We start from the raw sequence: 26,355 nt of genomic DNA on the forward strand, positions 1-26,355 counted from the left end.
GCCTCTCTCTTTAATGTAATATGCCTCCAAAAGTTCTCTTGCTAACGTATCACCACTCCTGCCAAGTATCTTTATCTCACGCAGCAGTGGCTGGCATCTGCCTTTTAGGCAAACCGTGCAATGTGCAGGTAAATGTGTATTACCTTTATTGATTACAGACAATTCATGCTCCCGGGCCCGGTCATTAACACATCTCCCCGTTTGTCCAACGTAGGATTTCCCACATTTTAGCGGTATTTCGTATATAACGCCCGTCACGCATTTGATGTACTGTCTAGTGTGCTTTTTTTGGCATCCTGACTTCTTGTCAACGCGGCTTATGCGCGGACACAGAACGCCCGTCACACATTTGACGTACTGTCTAGTGTGCTTTTTCTGGCATCCTGACTTCTTCTCAACGCGGCTTATGCGCTGGACTGTGTCCGCACATGAGCCGCGTTGACAAGAAGTCAGGATGCCAGAAAAAGCACACTAGACAGTATGTCAAATGTGTGACGGGCGTTATATATGAAATACTGCTAAAATGTGGGAAATCCTACGTTGGACAAACGGGGAGATGTGCTAATGACCGGGCCCGGGAGCATGAATTGTCTAATCAATAAAGGTAATGCGCATTTACCTGCGCATTGCACGGTTTGCCTAAAAGGCAGATGCCAGCCACTGCTGCGTGAGATAAAGATACTTGGGAGGAGTGGTGATACGTTAGCAAGAGAACTTTTGGAGGCATATTACATTAAAGAGAGAGGCACGAGTTGTATTAGTGACAAGTCTGTTTTTCTGTTTGAAAACGAGTTGCATCTGTTAAAACATCACTGGAATTGCTCTAGGCAACACTGATGTATGCATGCGCATTTGTTCATTCTCCCTGTCCTGCTGCAATAGAATAAAATCAGTTGAAGTTCAGCGTTCAATCTGTCATTTCGTACTCTTCCTTCCCAAGTCTTTATTTTCCTTTTTTGGCGCAATGATGTATTCTTTAAAACTAAGACTACATTGCCGACATCGTAGCGAGCACAAGTGAAAGTGCACACAATGCAGAAAGCCATGATGGTCCTTTGCCCACGTCCTCCGAAGTGATTGGTGCACTCGCACTAGCCCGGTGCTTCCGCGCTAATGTGAAAGGTTGCGGCCTCAGCTGCTCCGACTTCTTAGACAATGTGGAGAAGTGCGTGCGTTGCAGGCAGCGAAATTGCCCAAGCAGAAGAAAATACAGGACTATTTCATGCTAAACTAATCTGGTTTCATCATAAAGTGATTTTATAAATGGTATGTGCTTTTATGACATCCAATTCTTTAGCAGGCTTATATCGAATTATGCTCTATGTCGAACTGACAGGTGTTTTTTTGTGAGTTCGATATAGCCGGGTTTGACTGTAACATTGGTTTGAGAATGTTTGCAGCCACTGGAACTCACGCATGAAGTTCGAGGTGACGATTGGTCTATGAGGTTCCTTGATATATGTTTCATTCTCATGCAAGCCACACATGCTGGTCTTATGAACCTTGGGGTAAGAAATAATTATTGCCATTTAGCTCCTTCCACTTGAAGTTGGTTAAGAGGAGCATCACCAGACACTGCCTTGATAATGCTCTTAAAGAATGCTGTTCCCATCTTGCAGGGATCACCTTATTTTGTTATAGCGCAAGCTTGACAAGGACAAAAGAAGGCACATCAGACACACACAGCGCTACTTTCAACAACAGGTTTATTTCTCGTTCTCGTCGCTATATATACACCCTCGACCCGTCATACACCACGTGTAACATTTTTGGAAAAATAAACAAAAGATATAAACTGGGAACCACACGTAGGCAGTTTTTTGATTCACATATTCAAAGACATGTACACGTTCAACACGAACAAAGATAATTCAGCTCTTTTGATGATAATGAAATGGAAGTTTTACTGACGCATGCATTGCCGAATGTTGCTATGTGTCTGGCTTCTATTATCAAGCACGTCATTTCACACCTGCTTTTACTCATGATCACTGTTTCTTTAAATCTTGGTCTGCACTTGCATCTCTGGCAATGGATGGCAAGAAAGCCGTCAGCGGCCACATTGTTAACAGGCTACGAGAACATAGTAACAAAGTTAACAACGTGGCCGCTGACGGCTTTCTTGCCATCCATTGCCAGAGATGCAAGTGCAGACCAAGATTTAAAGAAACAGTGATCATGAGTAAAAGCAGGTGTGAAATGACGCGCTTGATAATAGAAGCCAGACACATAGCAACATTCGGCGATGCATGCGTCAGTAAAACTTCCATTTCATTATCATCAAAAGAGCTAAATTATCTTTGTTCGCGTTGAATGTGTACATGTCTTTGAATATGTGAATCAAAAAACTGCCTACGTGTGGTTCCCAGTTTATATCTTTTGTTTATTTTTCCAAAAATGTTACACGTGGTGTATGACGGGTCGAGGGTGTATATATAGCGACGAGAACGAGAAATAAACCTGTTGTTGAAAGTAGCGCTGTGTGTGTCTGATGTGCCTTCTTTTGTCCTTGTCAAGCTTGCGCTATAACAAAATAAGATATGCCGTACCAACAAGCCCCTATTGCTATCCTCATTGCAGGGATCAGCCTTGATAGCCAAAAGGCTCATGTCACGCAAGCGGGATATGCCAATTACATTCTGGTATCAGTTGCGGAAGTACTACTCAGGAAATTACTGACTTTCCAGCTGTCAGGCTTTACAAAACAGCTGTCTTCGATGGCCAAAGGAAGTTTACCACTATGTCATAGCTGCTCAAAATATCCCATAACATAAAAAAGGTGAGTGCTCAGGCAAACGTTAGTGTGGTTTTCACGGCCTCGAACAAGCTGAGAAAGCTATGCAAAAGCAACAACCCAGTTGCTGTTAAAGGGTTGGCTGTGACAAAGACCAAAGAACACAGTTTGTATCTTGCAAAAGAAGGAGTCATAGACAAGATACCACTATTGTGTGGTAGACACCAAGTCGAGCAAATTGGGCAATGTCAAAACTATAGGCTCAGAGAACACTACAACAATGTAAAGAAAAGTGGTGATAGCTGATTAGCAGCCCACTGCAGCATGTGTGGTTGCTGCGTGCCTGTTTTCCAAGAATGTTTTGCTGTGTGCAACCACCAAAAAGAAATAACGAGATTGGTAATTGAAACTGCTACTATTGAGGAGCTAGGGGAAAATAGTGTTACCACGCTTTTGCTATCTTTAACAGGGAAAGAATTGTATCTAGATGCATCTCTGTTTGTGCATGCCTCAGTTGTTGCACAGCATATATAAATAGTGATCTGGCTTCCAATAAACATCCTGCTGAAAGTTAGCACCTGTGTGTGTCCCTTCCTGTGTCCATGTGAAAAAGTTCCGTGCTAAAACACTACATCAAAGATGATAAACATGTTTTGTGCTAATTAGGCCACAATCTGACAGCATGTGACACTTCCAGTATCTGCACCAGTTCAAAACCATCTAAAGCTCTTGGTGAACTGCTGTTGTTAAACATGCTGCCTTGATAGATACTGTACTGTACTTTTGTATGCTCTGTGCACACTCGTCGAAGCTTGTGCACTATCACCAATGCTATATAAAAGAGTGCATGGCATGTAGTAGGAAGGATGCTTTCTTATGTGTTGCATTAATTGTGGTTACAATGAACAGCTGCATATGTAAGAGTTCATTGCACCTAGGAACTGTTTAACAAAGAGATGTTTTTCATTAATTTTGCATTTCAACACAGGTTCAGACATTGTTGCCTGAAACAGCATCTTAGCAAGACAAATGACAATGAAAATATCATTACAAAGCGCATATGTTTTCAACAATTGCTTTGCTTATCAGCATTTATCAAACTAATGCAGTAGAGTAATCAATATTATCAAATTATTGCTACAATATTAAACTAGACCTAATAACGTCTATAATATCCTAAAGTCGTAATGATATATGCAGTAGTTCATCCCTTAAGTGTACTGAATGGCTATACTCCCATGTTGTAAAGCGATTTGGACGAACTCGGCACATTCATCTAGTTCTTCTGCTTTAAAGACGGCTACAGTGCTAGCGTTTAAATTATGTGGTTACTTCACTCATTTTTTAAATTACCACATAGATGTCAGCATGTTATGAGTGTTTCCAAGGCTGTGTTGATTCAGTCTTTTGTGTTCTACAACACAGACGGCAGCCATCTTGCCTATGCTGGAGGGGTGCATTTATTGCAGTTTTTGTTTTGTACTGCATAGATAGCAGCACTCAGTCGGTGTTCAAAGACTGCCTTCTTGAAATTCCCTGCTTGTTGCACTTTTTGGCAGCTTTGGAACGATGGCGTCAGCTAACAGAGTTTGCAGGCGAGTCACGTGTGCAAGAGAAAGCTGTTGCTCAACTGACAGAGAAAGTGCGATAAAAGTGACGCACTAGAATTTTGTCCTTTGAACGAAGAGGACGATGATAGTTTTCTCATCATTACTGTCAAAGTGATGATCTGGAAAATGAAGATGATACTGACTTGGCCCGACAGTTGTACATTTACACGCTTGAAACATGAAGCGAATTGGTTAAAAAAACTTTTAAAAAGTTTTCGATGGAGTAAAGTTTGAAAATAAGCTATACAATAATAAGGAAAGAAAGAAAAAAGCAAGGCAAGGTCAGTTTTGGTCGAAATAATAAAACACTTAAAGGGTTAAGCAATGAAATTTCAAATAAAAATCAATTTCTTGGTTTTGTGAGGCATTTGAAGTGATTTAACTTGAGAATTTGAAAATTGCCACACTCTATTAACTATGCAGTAAAGGGTCATTTAGCTCTCTCCGTATTGTGCCCACTGGGCATGGTTAGCCTGCTAACAATGGTTTGAAACGCTGCTTTGGACACCTTCCGTGCCGCTCACAGACACGTAACGCTATCAGATGTGAGGGAGAGGAACTATATTTTTATTTTCTAAGCAGTTGGTTTTTTTCCCACCAGGGTTTGGTTTTTGAATGCGATTTGAAGTTTCGCAATCGTCAAAGTACAAAGCAAAACTGACCACTCTCTACCAGTGGTTTGAAACGTCGCTTTTCAGACCTTCCGCACTGCCCACGGACACACTGTACCATCATACATAAAGGATGAGAACTATATTCTTGTTTTCAAAGCAGTTAAGATTTTTTTTTCTCGCCAGGCGGTAATATTTGAACGCACTCATAAAGATAGCAGATCTCGTGACTCTGCTGCGTCTGCGGCTGATTTAATCAGTGGATTGAGCAGCAATGAATCTGAGGATGCTGCCTTTACGTTGGAGTTTTGACTCTGAGAGTGACGATGACGCAAACTAGCCCGGAAAATCTGTTGTTGCAGCCCAGCATACCTAAGTGTAGTGCTTGAAAATGTGGAATATTTGAAATTTTTGAAGTCGAATACCTGTTCAATGAAAAACTGAATTTTTTGGAGACAGTGCCTATTAGACGGCAATACATTTTGCATATCAAAATACTTGTTACATATTTTTTCTTAGTAGACATAAACGTGTCTTTTCAAACCTTGTTTAATTTTATCCCACAATCTCTATTCTGGTAATTTAAATCTTTTTATGCCATACATCTACTTAATAAAACTTTTATGAGTGAAAAGTGCATTCATTTTGCTTTTTATTTATGTATTACATAAAATATTGAGCGCAGTAGTTCCTTTAGAAAAAAAAATATGGCGTATGCTGCAAAAAGCACATTTTCTCACCATTCTTCTCACTTAGTTTGGCCTGCCTATGCTATTATTGTGACCATTTGTGCTTTTAATGGACCCTGCTCTAATGGACTACCAGCCACAATGGACAAGTTCTTGGGCAAATTTTGTCTAGCTGGTATAGTACAACCTACACTCAAACCTTGTTATAATGAAATGGGATATAACAAAATAATGAATATAATAAAGCAAATGAAATTCCCCTTGAGATCCCCTAGAGATCCACATATTTAGAACCTCATATTAATCAAGTGAAATTGTCGTAGTAACGAATATAATGAACTAGATTCGCCTCCGAAATAAAAAACATTTCCAACCATTGCGCGCTGATTACATTGCTTCCCGCAGGGCTGAGCACTCATTCGCCATGGTAGTTCAAAACTCCTGCATCCCTGGACCAAATACGCCGTTGAGCAACACTGGTCTTTTTCATGACTGGGCGTAACTGTACACAAGGAGCAGCTCGCTATCGCACTTTTCTACTGGCCTCTCTCTTGCGCATGCCTGGCTGCGCGAGCCACGCGGTTACACGATGCAGTGTGAAAGATTAGTGCATTCACTTCTGCGTGGCATGCCGTGCAGGCAAGTCCAGCTGGGGCTGGCCTCGGAGATCTCGGCGGGACTACCACGGAGGTCACGCGCAAGCCTGTGAGAATTGTGCCATGCTGCAGAGCTACGTGACATGGTGCAAAAGATTAGTGCATTCACTTCTCTCTTTCTCTACTGGGCCTGGCCTCAGCGATCTCCCTGGCGCAATCTCGGAGGTCATGCCCACGCCGTCCATTCACTGCTCCCTCTCACGGTGGTGTGCCGCATGAGCTGGCAGTCAGCTGGGCAGGGCAAGGCCTCCGGGATCACATTGGCATCAGTGTAATCTCGAAGGCCAGGAGTCGGCCGAGCCAAGCTGGCACGGCGAAGTTCGCTTACCTCCGTGATCACACAGTGAAGCACTGTGTTGTGTGCCACGTGCTGCAAGACCGCGACGAGCTTAGCAGAAAGCGGACGCGAAAGGCTATCAAAACAGAAAAATAATGGATATAACGAAGCAACGCATATATAGCAAAGTAATTTCGGCTCCCCCTTCAACTTCATTATAATGAGGTTCAAGTATACTTTCTGCAATGGCGTGCCACATGACGTCCTGCTGGCTGTTAATTTTGGTGTACCTGCCGACGAGCGCAGGTCGGCGTCACTGTGCTACTGACGTCAAACGAAATTCCAGAGAGTCAACGTGGACCTTTGGATGCTGACAGTGATGGCCTATTTATTGGTGGGGTTCGGCCTGAGAAAAAAACAATGTAGGGCTTCCGAGAACTTCAGTGAAAGACACCAACACCAGGAGAGGCATCACCTTCTGGCGAGCTTCAATGATTGACGTCTCCCTGGTTGTCAATGAAAGACTGTCAGAGTTGCTGCGTTGCGGCAATATGAACCACCAGACTGGTTGATTGGGACATTACCTGTTTTCCTAGCAAGTGATCTAGAGAAGAGGGAGAGTTTCTAAGAGACTTTCTCAGTGTGTGCTCTCCTAGATTGACGTACTGCACTCCGTGCTCCTGGCAGCATGAGCGTAATTTGCTGTAAATAAGTTTGTCCTATTTCTCCCATGTGAACAAACCCCCTGTTTTCTTCCTCCAACCTCCCGACCATATACTCAACAAGTAAGCAACTGTAGTCATGAAAAGTACAGATGACGGCGTGGGCCCGCTAAGCCTCCATGTGACACCCTGCTGGCGTAGGTCAGCTATCTTTTTGAGACATATCGGCGGTGAAGGCTAGAGCGCCACACTCAGTGTGATGCCAGACTGTGTGACCATGACTCCCAAATCCAACAACTGGTGGCTGCAGCGGTGGGATTGACCTCACAGACCTTCCCATGTGGCAACGGACTATTTCTCCAATCAGGCGGAGGCGACTTGGGAATGACTACTGCTTGAAACTGAATGGATATGGTGGAAGACTTGGTGTGATGATGCTGCTTCTATGGTTAAGCATTTGGCTCTGGTGGTATGATTTATCAAGCTTCAATTTCTCTGGGTTGTTGGAGCTGAACCACTGGGAATCTTTCAATTGTATTCCGATTTGGGTGGGCATTGCAACAAGTTTAGAACGACAGAAAGCCGAGCTAATTGGTAAGGATTCATTATGCAAAATAGAAGTGAGGCGTGCAGACAAGACACAATAGTAGAGAAGTGGACAACACGAACGCCGACTATCAACTGAAGGGGGCACTGAGGCGAAAAAAGAAAAGACACAAAACTCATCTGCGCATGCTCAGGAATGGTAACACCACGTGTCAATCGGGTACACGTGCCGGCCTACGTGAGAGATAACTGTTAAGGTACTTAATCTCTTCCTTATGTAAAGTAATCGAAGGCTGACTCACGCACGCACTTCCACCATAGATATGCCATGCCTCTACCATAAGACGCATATCTTCATTCTTATGCCTGTACAATATCGCACATTCATCTAACTCTGGCGTGCAGTTACAATCTTGGCAATGTAGCGAAACATTAGATGGCGATCCACCGGTTAACGACCTTTTATGTTCCATGAGCCTCTGATTGATACACCGTCCCGTTTGTCCTACGTAGAACTGGCCACAGCTAAGGGGAATTTTTATAAACCACACCCACACGACAGTCAGTAAAACAGTTGTTCTTATTGTGCTTCACTGGACAAATATCTGTTCGTTTTTTGCCTTTTACCCGCTCCTTTTTATTCTGTACGGCAGCGCAAATCTTACCTAGCTTATTGGGAGCAGTGAAAGCAAGATTAACATCATATCTACTAGCAACTTTTTTAAGCCTGTGCGACATTAAATGAATATACGGAATAGCCACTACTCTTTTTTTGCTATTACTGCTTTCTGTAATCATTTCCGTCCCTCTCGAAACCGACTTCTTTAGGCGCTCAGCCATAGTGGCCACCGCTACACTAGGATACCCTGCTTCTAATAGGCGCCGGACCTGCGCATTAAAACTGGCGCTCTTTTCTTTTTTCGCCTCAGTGCCCCCTTCAGTTGATAGTCGGCGTTCGTGTTGTCCACTTCTCTACTCTTGTGTCCTGTCTGCACACCTCACTTCTATTTTGCATATTGCAACAAGTATTGTGTGACAGCAGAGCCAAAACTTCAAGTAGTGACCATGGCCCTATTAAGTAATGAGAGTGAACCGCTGTGCCTGCTCTTGCTCCAATGGGCCCAACAGGGCACATTCTGAGCTCCTGTCTTTAAACCGAGTTAGCGCCACTGTGTCAATATCGTTACGCGAGCAATCGATCAAACACTAAAGGCTATTTACAATGTATATTAACAAAAACAACTGCAGTGCTGGCCAGTTTAGCTGACAGCCCAAGACTTGGGAGCAGTTTGTCTTCTTCATCAGTTGCCCGCGTGCATTGTCCAAAGAAACATGCATATGTAGGTAACATTATCCTCGGTAGGTAACATTATCCTCGGCAGTAGAAGCACCATCCCGTGCACCTACATATAGGTGTTGACAGGAGAGTAGTAGAGTTTGAGGCCTGCAACATGCACAACATCAGTGGTATGCGATGCAGAAGAGGCACTGGCACTGACTGGGGCAATTTCATACGCAACTGGTGTCGCGGCATGCAGCACTCGGTGTGGGCCTGTGAATCGAGACGGGCATTCTCTTCTGACAGCACAATGTGACGGGTCAGGGACCACAGCAGTACCAGAGATCCAGGCGAGAAGTGTACATCTGTGTGTTGTTGATTGTACAAGCGCCGTTGGTTTCCCTGGGAAGTCAGAAGGTAAGCATGGGCAATTTGTCATGCTTGCACAGCCCTGGTGAAGGCGTCAAGAGCATATTCACTGGCCTCTGCTGCAGCGGATCGATTAGATGTGTTTAGTGGCAATGTTGGTTCTCAGCTGAACAGAAAAAACAGGGAACATCGGCAGTGTCGTGGCGCAAAGAATTATATGCAAATGTGACAGGGTAAAGCGAGGGTCCCCATCAGTATGGTCAGACGGGACATACTTTGCAAGCATGTCTGCCAGTGTTCAATTCAGATGCTCCGTGAGACTATTAGTTTGCGTATATAGTCAACGACTGAATTTTCGGACGCCCAAATTTTCGGACATGCCTGATATTTCAGACGTCCTCGCGGCACTGCCACGAGCCCCACAGACTCAATGTATAAGGACATCTGAAGTTTCGGACGTTCGAACCCCCCGCCGTCCAATTTTCCGGACTTTTTGATGGACGGAAGGTCTTTTGGCTCCACGCGCAGCGCCCTTGCGAAGGAAATCCACTCGCAGCCGAAGCATATCACCACTTTGAACCACAACTAGCCGAATCTAGCCATCAAACACCGAAACATCAAACTCCGGCGGAGTTTCTGGAGCGGCACCATTTTGTTTGTTTGCGCAGGCCACGTTTTGGCTAGCGTGGTGTGTGGTTGTGCTGTTGTGTCAAGTGTGCTCTGCGACGCTAGGCCTAGGTGCTTCGATGCTCGTCAGCGAACTCCACTGTTCGCAACTTGAGGATTTCGCTTGCCTTCGACGGCGCCCACTCCGCCTTCGTCGTCCTCGCCGATGGCATCGAAGTGCGGAAAGCAGTACCGTCGGACGACGTGATCAACGACCTCCGCTCTGCTGGGGTTTCCATACCCACGAAAATAACTTTGAACAGTTTGTTGACGCTGACAACGAGCTCGACTTCCGCGCAGAACTGACTGACAAGGAAATAGTCCGTCAGGTTGTGGGGGATTCAGCAGACTTCGATGTTGAAAATGAGGAGCCAATGCCTGCGCTGCCTACATGCGCCGAGTTGACGCGAGCACTGTTGACTCTTTCATCGGTGTACGGTGCTGACATGACCCTTGCTCAGATCGAGGCGAATATGAACCGGAACGCCGTCAAAACAACAATCAACAAGTTCTTCAAGCCACTGCAGCAATAACACCGGCTGCCCGACGATGCACATGTACATAATAAACCTCGCCCACTGCCGTTCGCCCAGAAGGACGGGGTCACCCAGGAGCTGCAGCGGTTACAGCGAGAGGGCATCTTGGTACCTGTCAAGACATCTGAATGGGCCGCTCCCATCGTGCCAGTCCTCAAGCGAGATGGCAGTGTCAGGATCTGCGGGGATTTCAATGTTACCATCAACCCCGTCGGTACCGTCGAGAAGTGCCTGCTGCCTGGATTGAAGATCTGTGGTCAGCATTGTCCTGTGGACAGAAGTTTACCAAGCTCGACCTCAGAGATGCTTACCAGCAGCTGGTGCTCCAGGATGCCCCCCAGAAGTATGTCACTATATCGACAACTTTGGGACTCTTTCAGTACATGCGCTTACCGTTTGGCGTGGCCTCGACCCCAGCCATATTCCAGAGGGAGATGGACAACTTCTTCAGAGGCATGAGGCACGTGGCAGTGTACTTGGACGACACCCTGGTTACTGGCAGCGATGACGGGGACTACCTGCAGAACCTGCACAACGTCTTGGCATGACTACAAGACGCCGGCCTCAAGCTCAAGCTCGAAAAGTGTGTTTTCCTAGGCCCCAGCGTTGAGTACTTGGGACATGTCATTTCCCAAGCAGGCCTAGCCCCGGCTCCCCACAAAGTTGATGCGGTGCTCAAAGCACCTAAGCTCCAGAAGAAGGAGCTTCAGAGCTACCTGGGCCTCATAAACTTCTACAGGAGTTTTCTGCCGAACCTTTCGCAGCATCTACAGCCGCTCCATCTTCTGCTTCGAGATGGTCAGCAATGGGTCTGGAAGAAGGAGCAGGACCGGGCCTTCCAGCGCAGCAAGGACCTAATCACCAAGGCTCCAGTGCTGGTGCACTTCGATCCTGCCAAGCCTGCCGTCCTTACTGTAGATGCGTCGCCGGTACGGTGTGGGAGCCGTCCTGGCATACCGGGACAAAGATGGCCAGGAATGCCCTGTGTCGTTTGCTTCTCGACGGCTTCATGCTGCAGAGCAACGTTACAGCCAGCTGGACAAGGAAGGTTTGGCCCTCATGTTCGGTGTCGAACGCTTCCACCAGTACCTGTGGGGCCGGAAGTTAGGGGCGGTCACGAACCACAGGCCGCTGTTGGGGCTGCTGGAGCCTGACAAGGCAGTTCCTGTGCAGGCATCACCTCGAGTGGTACGCTGGGCCTTGAGGCTGGCAGCTTACAGTTACCAGCTGGTTTACCGTCCGGGAAAGGACCTGGGACCTGCTGATGCCCTGAGCCGCCTGGCCCTGCCAGAGGTGCCTGATGCTGTTCCAGAACCTGCTGAAGTGTTCATGCTGGAACAGGCATACCCGGAGGTGCTCTCCAGATCTGGGGTATCTCAAGCGACCAGCCGGGACCCAGTCCTGTCTCAGGTGGTCAAGGCGGTGGCTGTGGAGAGGAATTGGTGCAGCAGGCCTATAGCCACAAGGCTGCTGAGCTGAGCTTGCAGCAGGGCTGCCTACTGTGGGGTTCGAGGGTGGTGATCCCACAGAGTCTTCGGTCCAGGGTTCTGCAGTTGCTGCACGCAGGTCATCCTGGCATAGAAAAGACCAAAATGGTGGCCCGGTCCCATGTTTGGTGGCCTGGCCTGGACCAGGACATCGCTCACTTGGTGCAGAGCTGCCAAATCTGCCAGGAGCATCGGCGGAGGCCACCGGACCGTTACTCGCCTGGGTAGCAGGCACTGTCGACCTGGCTAGGACGGAGGCAGAGTCTCGCGTCATGTGGAAATCACCCCCTGGCCGTTCCCACAGACCCCCTGGTCCCGCCTACATGTGGATTTTGGGGGACCCTTCAAGGGCCATTACTTCCTGGCGGTGCTCGATGCCTTTTCAAAGTGTGTGGAGGTTCTACCTGTCACCACTCCATCAGCAGGCGCGACCATTGCAGCACTACGACAGGTCTTCGCCACTCAGGGGTTGCCGGATGTCATCGTGTCCGACAATGGTCCTGCTTTCGCCAGCACAGAGTACCTGGCCTTGCTGAAGCAGACACCCTTGGACGACACCCTTGGACGTCTTGCATCCAGACCTCTGATCCACCGTGCTCTTGAAGCAGCTGAAGCAGAAGCTGGCTGCTGACCAAGGATGCCGTCCCAAGCCTTTGCCAGAGTCAGGAGCTCCAGTTTTCGCCAGGAACTTCCGTCCTGACCCACCCTGGACTGCCGGACAGGTGGTGTCTCCTGCCAGCGCCTCATCGCTGCTTGTGCGCATGCCAGATGGGGCCATTTGGCACAGACACCCCGACCATGTCATGCCTCGCCTCGGGACCTGGCCAGCACCCTCAACTGCCACTGAGTTCCAGCCCGCAGGAGGAGTAACGGCAACACCAGTCGCTTCCAGCGGAGCACCACCCACCTCGGAGGCAGCAACCGTAGCCAGTGGTGCGGCACCAGTTGGACCGGTGTCAAGCCCAGCATCACTCACGAGGCCGACCACTAAGGACCCTCCGGTTGGAGCGAGGCTGGCTCAGGCAGCATCCGGCGTTGCCACACCTGACCCATCAACACTGGTGCTCAGGTGGAGTACTCGACGGCGGAGGCCACCGGACCGTTACTCATCTGGATAGCAGGCAGCGTCGACTCAGCTAGGATGGAGGCAGGGCCTCGTACTTAAAACATGGACGTTTGTTTTTTCTTTAACAGACAAGCTGGGGGTAAGGGGGTGTAGCAAGCATGTGAAGCCCCCCAGACATAATATTCGTTTGCTGCCAGGCTCGGTGGCCTGCTGAAGCTCGGCAGGCAACATTGGTCACCGCACTGCAATGAACACTAACGAGCACGGCTGCTCGCCGGTCAGTCATCCTTCAGCACCACCACGCTGCGGAGCGTCCGTCTAACGGAGGGTGCCTCGAGTCCTCCCTTGTTCACAAACCCGGGTGGATCGTGGCACTACACAGTCCCCGTCGCGCATACAATCAGATTACAAGACAATCACAAACCATGACAATCGAAAGAAGAATGAACGAGACGAAACCAAACAAGCGCGAGCGAGAGCTGACGCAAGAAGACAATACATGTAGTATGAAGTGAGCGGTTTGGCTGAGACAAGATACGAACATGCATCGAGCAGTTGGGCGGGTTTACCTAAAGCCCCTCAATTTTTCAAAAGTAGCGCCGTTCTTAGATCTTTCCGCCACCTCATTCAGCCTGGCGCTTCCTCCTCCACGCCTCTAAACAAGCCTCCTGTCGCCCCTGTAAGAGTTGTCGGCTGATCTCGCTGCTGCCAGCAGCTGAAGGGGTTTTAGGTCGTAGGGAGGAACTTGGGGGGACTGGGCGTACAGGGTTTATTTACAGTATTTACATTTTAAACAAAAGATACATTTGACAGTCTAGCGTGGCTCCCAAATGGAGCACGGAAGACGAGCATACAGCACACAGCTTACGAGCACGATGACGAGTATATTGACGAGCACACAGCTCATGGGTACGCTCACAGAGCACGAGCACACACAAGCAGCGACAAACAGCTCCTTATAAACACGTCGTGTTTCCTAGATCCCTAGGTGAGGCAAAAATGTTCGACGTCATCGCAGCCCTTGAGCGGGAGGGCTTACACACACACGTACGCACAGCTTTCACTGCCCCCACCGAGGCCAGATGGGCTTCGCAGAATTGAGGGCTTACTCCTTGACTAAAGGAGGCACCTCTTATTCACCAAGCTGAACCCCGCCGCGTGGCCCCCGGTTCTCCATTGTCTTGCGTCTAGAAAGGCGCGTACGATGTTGCCGCCAGATACATTCCTTCGGGAACTCCCTTGCTCACAGCAGACCAGGTTGGCAGTGGCAGGTTCATTCACAATAGTTGGTCCGCCAATCGTGTTTAGCCATAACGGCGCCGAAGGGGTGTTGAAGCGGCACCTCGAGGTCCCTATGAAATGAGTCACCGCAGCAATTGTGGTAGGCTTCCATGGTTCTCTTCGGGGAAGCTCGCAACGCTCGTAGCTGCAGCTGGCTGAGAAAACTTGCATGTTGCCACCTCGGCAGGCCATTCCTAACAACCCAGCCTCCTCCACTCCCCCATTGGCCAATTTACGTCACGTGGAAGCAGGAGCCACGCTTTTGTATATTTTTTCTTTCCAGCGCGGAGCAGGCGCAGCGCTTTTGTATATTGTTTCTTTCTAGCGTGCTCTGACCTCCACTGTTCGGCCTGTGCGACAAAAGTATGGCAGCGGACTAACGGAGTGCATTAGCGCAATAGAATAAGTGTTAGGGCCGAGAACTTAATTGGGATGTCGTGCTGCTGCGCCTTCGGTTGCCGCAACAGACACAATGATGGCAAAAAGCTTTTTGCTTTGCCATCCGGCGGGCGCAACGCAAAAGGAAAAAGTGTGGATTCACAGGATCGGGCGAATTGACTTCGAGGAAGTGGCAAGGAATGCACGGCTTTGTGAAGTGCCACAGCTCCTCACAACCTCTTCTTTTGAGCCTGTTCACGCCTTCCGCTTCGAAAAAGTGTATGCGTTCATGCACTGCGTGGTTTTTAGCGCGTTGAAGTTGTCTTTTTCCGAATGTGCTCTCTTTGTCTCATGTAGTTTCGTCTTGCGATGAAAGTGCAAGCATCTGCAGCTGGTCTGTGACATAGAAGCGACTTCATTCAGGGTGTGTTTTGAGCTCCACCAGAAGTTAGCACATTCTCGACGCTTTTGCGAGGCTCACTGTGAGTTATGGATGCAGCCTTTAGCTTTGAATGTACACCCGCATGTATTGATTTGATTTGTGGTGATTAACGTTTTTAACGTCCCGAAGCGACTAAAGCTATGATGGAGGTCATAGTGGATGGCTCCAGATAACTTTATCTAGGTCGCCAGGGGATGTTTAACGTGCACTTTGATCGTAGAGTCATACGTGGACCGGTAAATTCCTTGATGGTGTTTCATAATTTTCGCGCGGGCGCCCTAGCGCTGCTTTATTAGCTGGCGCCTCGGCGCGATTGTATTTCTTCAATAGATTTTACCGCATTTATTCGCATAATGACCGCACTTTTTTGTCAGAAAAATTGACGCAAATTCAGGGGTGCGATCCTTACGCGGGTTAAATTTCCCGCGAAAAAAAAAATTTTGTTTTTCGTCCCGCGTTTGCTGCGGGATGCGAGTGCAAGACACCAAAACAAAAATGGTGGCCGGCGGAGCAAGCCGAACGCGATCTTTTTTTTTTCTTCTCGTGAGTATATTACGTGCATTGAAACAGTTTCTTCCGTATCAATGATGAATAATATCATTATTATCGGCAAGTTTGCGGCAATATTGTAGCCATGTCCAATTTGAGGGGACAGAAACAGATGGGTGCGCTTAGCTGCCAGTGACAGAAACCCATGGCCGGCGTGATGCAGAAACTGCGGCATCTGTCTTCACTACTATCCTAATACGGAACGCTTCCGCTAAGGGTAGGCGAATATCCCGTGTTACAAGCATCAGCGTATGAATAGGGTACACTTTTAACGTATCAGTGTAAACGTGGCTACTATCATTGCCGCGCGCGATTTGTTGCGTGCTCACGAGTGCAGATGAAAAGAATCGAAAGGCGCCTTTTTTTTTTTGTTGACCACAACCATTATAAAGCCTACCCATAATAAAGGCAAGTTTGGGTGTACCTCTTTTTGCCATGGAAGTGCGGAAAGTAATGAAATGAGGCATCTACTTAAGAATGTTTGGTGCGTGCAGACGAGTCGTTCGCGTAGCATTCGACAGATGGTAAGCGTGATCATTATTATCTAGTCTTGGCACACGACATATCGCTGCGGCAAGTTCAGGGTGCGATCATTACACGGGAAATAAAAAAAATCTAATTTTGACGACAAAATTCAGGGGTGTGATAATTACGCGAGTGCGATCACTATGCGAGTAAATACGGTATTTACTAGTTGTAACAACGTCATTATTTCGTATTATTGACAGCGCCTCCAGGGCACCAAAGCTGCAATGGGAGCACCAAAGCTAGATCCAGGACTGGATGGGGCTTGCTGAAGCCTGTGCATGCCAAGGGGGTATAAGATTGGCTGTCCACGATAGCGGACAGCCAGTTTTGTATGCGAACACTCCCTGCGCTGCCTGCTTTATTGTAATGTTGCGTGTTCTTCAGAGGCCTCCGTTAGCCGTTACATGTGCCCTCCTGGAACAGCACTTGCAAAAAAAAAAAAGCAATCTATTGTCATGATTTAGTGTCACGATTACCAAAGCACCCCGCAATGAAAAAAGCGGCCCTGTTGCCAGGCATTGTTGATCGCAGACAGTCGGAATCTCTCATGCACCGGCAGAACAAAAGCATCCTGCAGGTACATAAATGAACCTACGAAACCACCTACACATAATTTCACGCTGTCAAAACCTGAAACTTTGGTAATTACGCGTGTATTTGAACGCATCGCGTGCTTGCGTCGTGTTTCGGCAACACGAACTCTCAACGTGCACACTCCTTACGCCTTAAATACGCCTTGAATAATGGTCCTTTTCTCTATTTCTTCCGCAATTCAAACACTACATTCTTAAGGCCAGTTATAGACTGATGATGCAATATCTCGATTGAAAAAACTGCTCCGCAGGGCTTGAATGAACTTTTCCGCGGATTTCCGCCCATAGCGTGTTAGCCGTCGTCTGCTACATCAGGTCCAGCATCGGCGGTGCCACCATCGATGCCGCGCTGAGCGGAGGAGGAGAGAAGTGGTTGGCGCTACTTTGGGAGATTAAGGGGCTTTAGGTTTACCGTGCAAACAACACTGAAGTGACCACTCTCACTGGTCTCCGCCATTTTCATCTTGCGTTTTTTATTTGCAGCTCTGTGTTTGCTCTTTCATCTTTCGCTGTTGTGCTCATTTGCCCGGTTACTCCATCGCCTTCGCTCACCGCTGGAATGGGCCATTAAATTCTGCACTCTAAAGAAGTGCAAAGTGGCGGCCAGGGATGCTTGCACGGGCAGTACACATTCCAGTAATTGGAACAGTGCTGCCATTGGTGACGTGTACAGCTTGTGTAGTCGACGACGCAGGTTAGCGACAAGAGTTTTCAGTTCGCAATCACTACAGACATCTGGGCTCGAGTATCAATTATTGCCATTGTAGGGACACCGTCGACGTGAAGATCAAGTTAGTCTTGATAAGTTGAGAGCGTCAATGGAAGCTTTCGACATGATGAATGCAGCCTTACCCCCAGGAGCTGCACGGTCTAGTTTTCTGCCTGGGAGGGTCCATAATTGGTCAGTGATGAACAGTAGCGTGGCTAGGGCAATGGGCACTAACAGCGCTGAGGTAACAGTGAGTGAGCAGGACGGGTGTCATCTACAGGAACGTTACAGGTAAGAGAATATACGGAGAGGCAAGCAGCGCCGAGGATCAGCATATGGTCAAGAAGACGGGGAAAATTAGCTCTAATCCGGGGACGTCCAGGAGGTGCAGCAGTGGCAAGCTACAGTCAAACCTCGATATATCGAACACGGATATATCGAATTATTGCGTATATCGAACACTTTCTATATCACGTGGAAAATCGCATGCATTTTTAATTTTTTATTTCGAACGGGGCCGGATGTAAAATGGATATATCGAACTCCGCCGCCCCAGACCAAGTGCGCTCTGTTGACCGGAGGCGAGCTTTCCCGCAACACTCTCGAAGATAGCGGAGGTGCGATGGGCATTCCAGACTGCTGCGTACGACAGCTCCCACATCGGTTGTGCCGAGGGCGCCATTTGAACGTAGCGGCGTACACACCCGGCGGCCATGAGCCAGCACGGCCGCCTCAATCAAGCGCGCCCGCGCCCCCGCCGTGCGCGCGTGATCGAGGCGGCCATGGAGCCAGTTGGAGCGCTTTGTCGGTGCTGAGCCACACAGCATGTGCATTGAGGACTTCGTTGGCGGTGATGGCAGCACCGAAACAGTGGCGGAGTTAACAGACCTGAGATCGCGGCAGAAGTGACTGCTGAGCGGCCAAACGAAGACGCTGCCGAGGCTGATCCAGCAAGCGCTGATGTTGCACCGCTCCCGACTGCAACTGAGGCAGTAGCTGGTTTGTCCGTTGCACGCCGCTACTGCGGCGCAATAGAAGGCACTGGACCGTCTCTTGTGGACTGTTTGGACTATGTTGAGGACGCCGTGGTCAAGCACGCGGTTGCCAATATGAAGCAGGCTACGCTGCTTCAGTACTTTCAGCGAACTAAATAAATACTTTGTTTGAAGCTTCATGTGAGTATCTACTGCGCCACGATTGGTTCATAGATTGATTTGTGCTAGTTTTTGACGCGTTTTCTACGAGATTTTATATATCGAATTATTTTGCGATCACCGCGCTGTTCGATATATCGAGGTTCGACTGTACATGGCCAGTTTGGTGGCAATGGAAACAGATTGATTTGTCATCCGGAGTTCCTCACTAGTAGGGCTGAGAAATCTGGGAGAAAAATACAGGTCGCTGTGAGGCACAGCTGGCAGCACCGGTCTGGTGTCGGGTCGGGAGACAGAGCAGGCAGCAGGAAAACAGAGGTTGGAAATTTCTTGCCGCAGAGCTGCTTGAATGAGGGAGATCACTGGTGCTGATTGGTCAGTGGGGTGGTCAAGTGGCCATGGATAGAACAGGGCTGGACTTGCAGCATCGAGCTGACAGCGAACGATACAAGTCGCATTTGCTTTGAAAGGAGTGCAGTGGTAAGGATGATGTCGCAGTCGTGTTCAGGAGATGGGAGAACTGTAGAATGACGCGGTGGCTTTTGGCAAGTTAGAAGCGGCGGCATTCCTTGACAATGGTGTCGATGGTGGAAACACTGTTGTAGATCAACAAGTTGAACACGTCCGCGATCCCTTTGAGAATGTGGGCTACTTTGTCAACCTCGGCCATTTGCTCAACTTTCCAACAAAGAGTGAGCATGTCTTGTATGTGCGAGACATACGATTCAGTGGAAGACTGTGCTCAGATAGCAAGCTCTTTTCTTGCAGCCAGTTGGCGAACAGTCGGGTTTCCAAAGAGGCTGTGGAGCTTGTCCTTGAAGGCATCCAAGTGATACAGCTCGTCCTTGTGAGTCTGGAACCAGACGTGGTGTTCCGCTCAAGGAAAATATTACATTTGCTAGCATTACAATAGGGTCCCAGCGGTTGTTCTGGCTAACATGATCATACACACTGAGCCAGTCCTCCACGTCAACAATATCAAGTTTGGAGAATATGTCAAGGTTGCAGGGATTGGTAACCATGACGTACATTGTTGAGTCACAGGTGTAGATGCAGGTGAGGTGTCATCACATGGAGCCATGGTGGGAAAGCTCGACGGTGCGGTCGCTGTGGAGCTGCTTGGCGAGGACAAGGAACACCAACCTCCACCAAAATATTATGTGAATGATGAATTAAATACAAAAGACTATTTACAATGTATATTCACAAAAATAACTGCTCCACCAAAATGTTGCACAAATGATGGATTAACCCTTTCGCTGTCACGGATGTACCGGTACGTCATCGCGCTCCCGCCCCACAGTGTCACTGACGTACCGGTACGTTCTCTATCGTGCGTTCAAAATTGCGCGCCAGAGTGCAAAGCTGGCACTCCTGGATTGGCCACGCTATCTGTTGACCCTTTCTACAAGTTCGTATATTCGCCCCGACCTGTGTTACTCCATGTATTGAAGAGTACTGCGCGACTGCCACTCCCCACTTTCTCTTTGCCGAGTGGCGCAGTGGCTCCGTGTTCGCTGTATCAAGCGTCGCGCGCGTGTGGTTATGGGTTCAAAGGTTGTTCTGCCATCTCCGCTGGTTTGAAGGTTTTCATTTTTCTTCTGTTGGTGTGCCTGCTACGGCGCGTTAAGTTCAGGCGCACATGCGTGCCCGTGCCATTGCCTCTCCCAAAAGAGTGACTCGTTGCTGCTTTCGCTCTCTCGCCGCACCCTCGCTTTCAACTTGCAGCAGTAAACGTAAAGCCCTTCGAACTTTGTTTAGCCTTTTTCCATCTCTCTCTGTCATCTTGATCACACAACGTCTCATTTATCTCCGTTGTGGGGGCCACTGAAAGCGCATCCTCCCTGCCCGCGGTTACTTTCGGATGGCTCAGCGCGCGGGACCTTCGTCTGCTCATTGGAGCGGTGGCTCAATTCGGACTCAGAATACGAGCCGAGCTCGGATTCGGACTCGGACAGAGTCGCATGCGAGGAAGAGGGTTCCGCATCGTCAGATTCGGATGTTGAAGGGATTTTGTAGTCAGGCTGCTGCTGATGATGATGTTTACTAACAACAGCTGCAGAACACTGAAATGTGTATATTGCATTGACCATGTTATTTGTATACCAATCATAATCAAAAATAAATTGCTATGTTCATTCCCTGTTATGCTCGTTCCCTGAAACCAAGCCGACACTGGGGGTGCGTCACGGTCAGAAAGGTCCGACAGCGAAAGGGTTAAATACAACACTAGTTACAATGTATATTTACAAAAACAACTGCAGTGTTGGCCAGTTCAGCTGACAGCTCGAAACTCTGGAGCAGTTCGTCTTCGTCGGGGCACCTGTGCACATTGTCCAAAAGAAACACACATGTATGTGCAGTAAAACCTCTTAAATTCAGATTTCATGGGTTCCAAAAAAATATGGAAATATTAATAGTATGTGGAATTATTGAGGTTATCAAGAAAATAATAAATGCTTACTACGTCAACACACTTTTATTGACTGAATGAATCAGCAAATCCTGCTGTTTTGCACAAAAGCAGTGCAGATGCTGCAATTTGTCACCTCAGGATTGAACCCCAGCTGCTATGGATGCAATCATGCATGCCAATATGCATTTAAAAAATAAACCAAAAGATAAACAAGACGGAGATGTCTGGTACAGTTGACAGCATTTGAACTGAGAAAACAAGCAAGAAAACGATGTGTCATCACCTCTGTAAGAAAGAAAAAAAGGGCAAAAGGTCCCACTTCTGCATTTGTTTTTCTGCTCCTGCATGATCTCAGGCATACCTGCCAACTTGAAGATTTGGAAAGTCGTAAAGCTATTGTGGCGAGGGGGGGGGGAGGGAAGGGGGGTGCACGGCAGCACTGTTTCTTTAAGGAATTTACCTTTTGCGATACGCTTGCTCATGTTTTCACAAATGCAAGTGAAATCCGTGTCTTGGAGAGCAAAGAGTGAACACTCCACTGGGGCACAATTTATTTTTGCAATGATTTTGCTGTTGCCGAAGTTGCCTGCTTCAGAAACTCCTCCGTGTAGGTTTGCCCAAAGCAAGTACCACTCTGGTGCCCCTTGACCATCAGCCGACTTTCGAGTGTTTTCTCACACAGAGATGACAAAAACTTCCAAGTTTTGTTCACAGTGCTGAATATTCTCTCACATTCAGCACTGCTGTGGGGAACGGAGAGAATACCTAGCATAACCATTTAAATTCTGTGGAACCTGAGTGATCCGTCGACACTTCGGACACTTTTCAATTGTGACCACAGCAAGTCGCACCTTGGCTCATTCAATATGTCGGCTGGAACTTGATATGATTGCAAGCCGACAAACTCGATTTCAAGTGCGTCGATTGCTTCTTTTGATTTGCCAGTCTGCTGGGGTAGGATAGCAGAGAACGCCATAATAAAATGACATATGCTGTTGAACGAAGCACTTTCCAGAGCTTGTAGTTGAGTAACTTCAGCCATCTTGAGAGTGAAGTCTTCTAGCAGGAATTTGTGGTGAATGTAATCGCATGCTACCGTTAAGTACAGATGTACAGCAAAGAAGAACTGCTCTCTCTCAATGCAGCTCAGTGTCTCAACCACAAAGTAGGTTGTGCTGCCAATGACCATGTCTTCATCACCTTTCTGGTTTTCTGCAGCTCCATAGTTAACTTCCAGCAATGAATGCCATGCCTTGACAACACCTGGGCGCACAAATCTAGTCAGCAGATCCTCGAAAAGGCGGTTCAAGAGGTCTCTCAGTACATGAATCTGAAGAGCCTGTCCCTGAAGACGGCAGTTTACCTCCCAAAAAGCCATATAACATTTTGCAGAAAAAGCTAGCATGCCCTGTTTAGCTCCGATGACAAAAAATAACACAGGCACTCCTCATGGGTCACATAACTGGCTTCCCCAGAATCCTTGGTATGACCTTTCAGTTCTGCTTGAGGTCCAGAATGAGCTCCTTTCCTCTTTAGCGAGAGTTCATCGCTGTCAGTGCCTTTTTTCCCAGGGCCTGCAGGAGTCTTGTGAAGATGTGTAGCGACACACACAGCGCTGTGTATGTCGCCTCTCGCAGTCCTTGTCCTTCGTGCTGTATGGCATTTTTTATTATGAATTACCAACTAGCCCAAGCAACCACCTTAGTTGTTGCACTTCTTTGTTTAAGATAAAAAAAAAAAAAGCTGAGTAGTGGTTTCTACTGGTCGAGCAGCCTCTTCAAACTCTTTCCCAATGACAGCCAATGTGTCGGCGAATGCTTCAACATATTTCTGACCTCGGCGTCATGCATTTTTTGGAACTCTAAGTCGACCTTTCCATTTTGAGCTTTTCTCTAGGTTTAAAAAAAAAAGTCAACCAAGGCCTCATCAACCTTTACAGGAAGACATGAAGCTCCTTTTTGGGAGGCCAAGTTGATGAGATGGCACGGGCAACCAACCCCTATCCAACCTGGTTGACCCTCTCTCGATACAGTAGTAACATTTTTTCTTGCCGATCATGACATTGGCATTGTCTGAACACATACTCAACAGGTTTCCAAAAGGCAAATTCTGAGACTTCATCTTGTCCAGAACCAGATTTGCAATCTTGTGACCCGTTGCTTCTCCTTGGATTGTCCCGAGGCAAAGAAGGCGGCTTTTGACTCTACTCATTTCTTTAACGAAATATGTCGCAACAATAGGGTAAAGCTGTGCATCCCTATTGTTACTATCATCCACCACCACCACCACCAGCCTATTTTATGCCCACTGCAGGACGAAGGCCTCTCCCTGCGATCTCCAATTACCCCTGTCCTGCGCCAACTGATTCCAACTAGCGCACCCAAATTTCCTAATTTCGTCGCTCCAACTTGTCTTCTGCCGTCCTCGGCTGCGTTTCCCTTCTCTCGGTACCCATTCTGTAACCCTAATGGTCCAACGGTCATCTTAATTGCGCATACATGACTTGCTCAGCTCCATTTTCTTTATCTTAATGTCAATTAGAATATTGGCTATACCCATTTGCTCTCCGATCCAAACTGCTCTCTTTCTGTCTTTTAACGTTATGCCTAACAATCTTCATTCTATCGCTCCTTGCACGGTATTTAACTAGTTCTCAAGCTTGTTTGTCAGTCTCCAAGCCTCTGCTCCATATGTCAGCACTGGTAAACTGCACTGATTGTAGTACACCTTCCCTTTCAATGATAATGGTATGTCTGCTGTCTGCTGTACGCGATCCAACCCATTTTTATTCTTTTATGAATATCCTCCTCATGATCAGGGTTCCCTGTGAGTAATTGACCTAGGTAAACATCCTTCACAGACTCTAGAGGCTGACTGGCGATCTTGAACTCTTGTTCCCTTGCATGGCTATTCATCATTATCTTTGTCTTCTGCATATTAATCTTCAACCCCACTCTCACACTCTCTCTGTTAAGGGCCTCAATCTTTTGTCATAATTAGTCCGCATTTGCTGCTGAATAGAGCAATGTTATCCGCAAACCGAAGGTTGCGGAGATATTCGCAGTCGATCCTTACACCTAAGCCTACCCAGTTTAATAGCTTGAATACTTCTTCCAAGCATGCAGTGAATACCATTGGAGAGATTGTCTCTCTCTGTCTGACCCCTTTCTTTATAGGTATCTTCCTGCTTGTGTAGAATTAAGGTAGCTGTGGAACCTCTATAGATATCTTCCAAAGTATTTACGTAAGCAATCTGTACTCCTTGATTACGTATTGCCTCTATGACTGCTGGTATCTCTACTGAATCAAATGCCTTTCGTAATCTGTGAAAGCCATATAGAGAGGCTTATTGTACTCTGCGGATTTCTCGATAACCTGATTAATGACATGGATGCGATCCATTTTAGAGTATCCCTTTCTGAAGCCAGCCTGTCCACTTGGTTGACTGAAGTCCAGTGTTGCCCTTATTCTATGGGAGATTATTTTGGTAAATATTTTGTATAATACTGGGAGTAAGCTAATGGGCCTATAATTTTTCAATTCTTTAACTTCTCCCTTTTTGTGGATTAGTATAATGTTTGCATTCTTCCAGTTTTCTGGGACCCTTGCAGTTTAGACACTTCGTATAAAGAGTCACCAGTTTTCCAAGCATTATGTCTCCTCCATATTTGATTAAATCGACTGTTATTTCATCTTCTCTTGCTGCTCTACCTCACTTCATGTCTTGCAAGGCCATTCTGACCTCATCGCTAGTTATTGGAGGAGTTTCTGTATCCTCTTCATTGCCGTTTCCAATTGCGGTATCCCCACTCCTCTGGGTACTGTACAGGTCATTATAGAATTCTTCTGCTGCTTTTACCATATCTTCGAGATTGCTCATGATATTAGCCAGCTTATCTTTCAGGGCATACATCTTGGTTTGTCCTATACCGAAGTTTCCTTCTCACTGATTTCAGGCTGTGTCCATTTTAATGGCTTCATCAGTCTTTCTCAAATTATAATTTCAAATATCACTTTTTTCGCCTTGTTGACCAGTTTTGAGGGTTCCATGAATTTTATCTTATCTTTTGAGTTGGACACTTTCATTCGTTGTTTCTTTATTAGGTCCTTAGTTACTTGGGAGAGCTTGCCAGCTGGACGCCTTTGTGCCCTGCCTCCCATTTTAATTGCTGCCACTGACGCCAGCCTAGTAACGGTTTGTGTCATATGAAGTGGTTTGTGACGCTCACGTGGATTTTGTACTGCAGAAACTCAGCCGCGTAACAGGTTTACTACATCGAAATCGCTACCTTTTACCAATGTCAGTTAAATTGATCATTTATAATGCACTATTTGCCTCGCATGTAAATTATTGCCATCTTGTATGGGGCACGACATCAGTTTCCAATCACTCTAAAATACTATTGATGCAAAAAAAGATAATACGCGCTATCGCAAATGTGCCATACAACTCACACACCGAGAATCTTTTTAGCAAGTACAACATAACAAAAAGTCATCATCTCTACAAACAAACCCTCCTACGCACCTATTACTTTCAGGTAAAAAATAGAAGCAACCTAATTACAAATATAGCAAACTTAAAAGAGAATACACCTACATATGAGACGCGCAGCCATGAAAAATGGCTCATACCCTTCTCGAGGACAAATTACGGCCATCAAATGGTCGCAAATACCTTGCCACGGCTATTAAATTATTACCTAGAAGCCGGCATTGACATCCATGCCTTGACAGCATCGGAGCTCATCTGTCTGGTGAAAACTACCATTTAAATCGCCATGATTCCGTAAAACCATATGCATTCAATGAAAGAAATGTTTCTATTTTGATGTAACCCACTGTTCTTTATTTTTTTTTCATTTCTGAAAGTGTTTTTTGCCACCGTTCTGCCAATATGTAAGGGGGGCCAGGGACCACTCAAGCTGCCAATAAGCAGCTTTTACCTTGGCCCCCTCCATTTGCTTGTAAATGGGCACAAATAAAATGAAAATGAAAATGAAATGAAATGAAAGCATGAATATGACACAGAAGGAAACACTGAGAGCACATATTCTCATTTTCAGCTCCAAGATTTTTATTTACATTTGCTCTTATGTTGATCCTGTGGACACAGA

The 26,355-nt window shown here is 47.1% G+C and overlaps 1 protein-coding gene across 3 annotated transcripts in view; it reads right to left on the reverse strand.

Moving 5' to 3' along the window:
• Positions 1-26,355, reverse strand: part of Mo25 (calcium binding protein Mo25) — a 185,572-nt gene that overhangs the window by 94,977 nt on the left and 64,240 nt on the right. The gene's annotated exons all lie outside the window — the stretch shown is intronic.

The sequence above is a fragment of the Dermacentor albipictus genome, chromosome 1 (genome assembly GCF_038994185.2).
Source record: "Dermacentor albipictus isolate Rhodes 1998 colony chromosome 1, USDA_Dalb.pri_finalv2, whole genome shotgun sequence".
Taxonomy (NCBI): Eukaryota; Metazoa; Arthropoda; class Arachnida; order Ixodida; family Ixodidae; genus Dermacentor; species Dermacentor albipictus.